Genomic DNA, 5,012 nt, shown 5'->3' on the forward strand with positions numbered 1-5,012 from the left:
GAGGTGCCCTTCCCTCCTAATTCTATGTAAATGATTCCTTATCAAGGTTTTAGAGAACCCCAGATAACCTTTTTAAGATTCATTAACATGTCACAGCATTAAAATAATATTGTGAATGATTGTTTCTTTTTTTATGGTGTTTGCATATTTTGTTTCTTTTTAAAAATCAATTTTATTGTATATATTTAAGGCTTACAACATATTATGAGATACAAATATACTGTAAAATGGTTACTATAGTGAAACAAATTAACGTATCTATCATCTTACGTTGTTACCCAGTTATTTTCCCCTGTGGCAAGAGCAGCTAAAAAATATGAAATGTTTTGCAAATTTGTATGTCATCCTTGTTGAGGGGCCATGCTAATATCTGTATCTTTCCAATTTTAGTACATGTGCTGCCAAAGTTTTTATAATGAGGAAACACTGTGACTAAGAAAGGTTTTTGTAACAAGAAAATGAATAAGAACTAGAAGACTGGAGTACTTGTTCTTCTAAAAGATGAATCACAACAAAGGGGAGAGCCAGCAGATTACAGAATCATTTGCCCATCCAGACCATGTGCAAATATTAGCCCAACTCAGTTTATTAAATTCTGTACCACTATTAATATTTGTTACAGGAAGTCAAGAGAGAAGAATTTTATAGTTGTTTCTTGTACTAAGTCAGGATAATTGTCAAACTGTGGAAAGGAGTCATTTTTCCAGGCTAACTTTCCTTACCCCAAAATGCTTTTTGTGAATTTTATAATACCTTGATGTTCTTTTTTGCACAAAGTTCTTATTGGCGCATTTAGATTTTCAAAAATAAATTACCCAACTATTTTATTTTTGCTTCAACAGTTTTTCTATATTTTTAAGAAAGAAATTTGCTTTACTTCTAAAATATTCTTGTTCTCTGGTTGTTTTTCTAAGTCTGAATGACATTTCTCTGCATTGAGATTAGATTAATTTGATTGTACTATATTAAGGCAAATAGAACACCATTTGCCTTCTTAGAGCGTTACTTAATAAAGGATTTCTTACAGTCCTGAAAAAGATTAACATATTGAATAGAACACCTAGTTTGCAAGGGAGTTATATTATTTACTTATTGAGATTTACTTAGAAAATACTACTTAGAAATTTTACTTAGAAAAGACTAAAATCCCCAAGATGAAACAGAAATCTTAATGTACAGTAGGACACATTATATTGATTTGACTTCAATTTTCTTTCATAATCCTGTGTTTTGTGATTGCCTAATTTTCCTATTCAACCCCAGAGCTGCAAAATCCCTAGGGTACTATTTGCTGACCCAAAAGAAAGAATTTGAAAGACTCAGCAGAGAGAGTTTGGACATTTTATTATACTTTCCTCAACCATGGCTGGCCAGGACAAAATGGAGGGCCATACCACTCCTACAAGCAAGGGAAATATATACAGGATAGATAGCATGACAACTTTACATAAGGGTCTCTTCATATATTTTATGAGTATGTAACTTCACAACCAAGATCATTCTGCTTTGATCTTGGAGACAAGGAAAGTGGCCGTTTTCCCTCCTCCTTACCTCCATATTCTTGCCTTTAACACTGACTGGTGTTAAATCCAATATAGGGTAATCATAATGTTATCAGTTGTGAACAAAAAAAAAATAAAGTTCAACTTCTTCAGTTTACATCTAATGAAGGAGATCATAGCATTTAACTAATTGTGTTTTATTTCCAATCTAGTATTTCTGATCCAATAAACATCTTCTTTCATTGATCATGTCATCCTGTTTCTCTTCAGACTTAATTTACTTGATGAGAGAGAATATATAGTTAAAAGTAGATACATAAAATATTTACAAGTGTTAATCAATCATGATGTTAAAAAGCAAACTACTGATGTGGCATTGTATTGAACTTACTGAGAAAACACTGACTGATTAGTTTAAATTCTGGATCTCAAGAATTTCAGAAATGTTTCTTATAATTTGATATTAATACAGCTCTCTTCTGGGCAAAATTTGTGCTTTTATTATATTTTTCACTGTAGAAGTTATTTGTGTATATATATATATATATATCTGTATATATATACAGATATATATATATATATATTCAGATATTCAAAGCAAGTGCAGAGACATTTTATAAACCATCCACATATTTGTTCTGAGAGGTAGCAAAAAGTCGACATATTATGAAACAAAGATAGAAAAAGTTCTGAAAAAGAAAGAAAATGGGTTCAGTACTCATCTGCATACAGTGACACTGCTATTCAAAAGACATCCAACTGTGATAAGAGTCACATGGTCATAAAGTAAGAATCAGGCCTAATGTCATTCAATGTCTGAATCAAGCCACTAGCTTCTTATGTACTTGATTTTATGTAGATCAAGCACATTGTTCTGAACATTTTCTAAATTTCAGAATGTGCAGTTCTTACACTGCAGGTCCACCTGCTCTGAGAGTCATAGACCAAAGTGCAAACCAAGAGATTCAATGTTTATATGGGATAGACTTGGCTTCAATATTTTATATTCATAGAGATAACTAAGAGGAGGGTGGGAAATTGTCAGAAAAATTATTTCATTACCTGATTCTAAAGGGTGAATCTTATGATAAATAAGCATTAATTTATATGTTTCTATAAATAATCCATAATTAAAAATTTGGTTCTATAAACCAAATTATGGGCTTGAAAAGAAAAAGGTAAAGTAAAGCAGGCAGCCCATCAACAAATGCCACTCTTTGAGGAGCCTCTTAGGGGTCCCAAAATCCTTTGTAAAATGGAAATGGAGTTCATATATTTTCATCTACCAAAATAAATTAATGTACTAGTGACATGATGACATATTTATCATTTTTATTGTTTTGTTCATTCAACCAATATGGAGGTATGTATTGCCCATGTCCTAAGGGTGGAATACTGTGCTGGATAGAATGCCAAAAGAAAAAAGAGCATACCAGGTGGCCTGATACCCTACCTTAGGTGAGTTATGATTTAGTGAGAGAACACAATAATTAAGGAAATAAACACAAAAGATCTACAGTTACAAATTATGACAAATGTTTTGAAAAAATATAACACAATATAATTATCTTGATATAATCATTCCATATTGTATACAACCAGAGATATTAAAAAATGCTCTATATGTGTAGTATGAATTGTAATGCATTCTGCTGTCATATATCACAAATTAAAATAAAAATATTCCATATTTATTAAAAAATTGTAAGACTACTGCATAGCCTGTAAATATGTAAAACTAGAATTTGTCAGTGTGTAATTAAAAAATAGTTTTAAAAAGACAACTGGAAAGCAGATCAAGGAGAACATAGTTATGATCTGGGGGCTCAGGAAAGACCTTTTTAGGAAAGTGAAATTTAAGCTGAGATCTGAAAAGTAAGAAGAGGTTTTCTGGAGAATAGTGAGAGGGATGAAACATTCCAGAAAGAAAAAACAGCAATCTGATAATAAGAGCATTTCAAACGTATTATCTACATATTTTGCATTGTAGGTCATAAAGAATTGGTTTAAATAATGGAAGTCAGTGTTTTTTCCAAGAATTTTGAAACTTTGTTTGGGTTACTAATCCTTCTTACTAATTTTCTAAACTATTTAATCAATCTTTCAATATTCAGAGGATTTTTATTAGACTATTTTGATTCCATTGTTTTTTGAATCTTCTCTTTTAATCATATCATTGCCATTTGATTAATAAAATATTGTCCTAAGCTACAATTCAAAAGTTTTACAGATTTTGTAGAGTTAAGTGTATACTTTTAAAAATTGATTTATAGTACAGGATCCATCTTATAGGATCATAATTCCACTAGGTAACTTGGATAAAAGAAAATAGTCATTCTAGGCTGAAACGGAGCTAAAGCTTTGTGGAGCATCCTGGTTTTTTTTCAAAAAGTTTTCTCTTAGATGAAATTTCTTTAGAATTATTCTTTTAGTTTCAGGATATGAAAGTCCAGTTTGATGTAGGGTGGAATAGGTAGCACTTTGGCCTTGCACAGCACTTTGTTAACCAGTTTTCTTCAAGTGGCATTTTCTTTTGTTGCTAGATGGCAGATTTGTAGCAAAGTGGCATCCAGAAATCATTATAATTGCAGCAGTATTTCATACAATTGTTGAAGAGAATTCTCTGTTCAAGGATTTCAAAACACTTTTCTAATGGTAAATTACTTTCATAATATCCTTTTTTTTCCCTAACTGTAAAAACCAAAGCACAGAGAGTACAGTAGACCAAGGGCTGCTGCTGATTTTCTTAGTCAACACATTTATGGGCTATCTACTAAATGCTTAATACTTAACTGAGTACAGTGAAGAGTTTTAAGAGGAATAATAGGCAATGTTTCTGAAGTCAGTTATTTGATTTAATGAGGGAGAAAAAAGAACCAAAGAAAATTATGCATATGCAAAAAAAAACATTTATAAAGCAATTATAGTTGTTCTTCCCATTAAGTGCTTTAGTCTTTAAACTGGCAAAAAGGCCAAAGAGAGAAGTCTCATTGTATAATTAGGATCATTGACCTTGGGAAAGTTTTTAATGAGTGAGGCAGATGATTTGGCACTGCAAAGTAGAGATGACATTCTGGGAAGACTAAGTGGCATATTTAGACATGGAGGCCAAAGAGAACACAATTTAGATGAGGGTTTACCTGCACTTTTGTCAAGTCCAAAAAAGAGCTGGATGGTCCAATATCAAGTAAAGTAAGATGCTATTTGGTAAAGGGAAGGGTTCTGGCAATACACACAACTTGACTACTTTTATGGGAGAGAAGAGAAAAATGGCAACAAGGTAAAGTTCTAACTATACAATAGGTCAAAAATTGTATCATGAAAGAAGGGAAAATAAAGAAGAAGGTAAACAAGGAACTCATTAGTGACACATTGCACAACAGTGGGCATGAAGAATCAATTCTTTAGAGAAGATTCTTAGACTCATAGTCACACAAGAAATCTTGAAGAACATTCATTTCACTCCAACATCTCACTAAATTGTAAGTGTGAAAATGAAATACAGATTTA

General features: G+C 31.7%; 1 pseudogene; it reads right to left on the bottom strand.

The window, feature by feature from the left end:
• Nucleotides 1-310: 310 nt before the first annotated feature.
• Nucleotides 311-410, bottom strand: LOC120890963 (U6 spliceosomal RNA; annotated as a pseudogene).
• Nucleotides 411-5,012: the final 4,602 nt, after the last annotated feature.

This window comes from Ictidomys tridecemlineatus, chromosome X (assembly GCF_052094955.1).
Source record: "Ictidomys tridecemlineatus isolate mIctTri1 chromosome X, mIctTri1.hap1, whole genome shotgun sequence".
NCBI lineage: Eukaryota > Metazoa > Chordata > Mammalia > Rodentia > Sciuridae > Ictidomys > Ictidomys tridecemlineatus.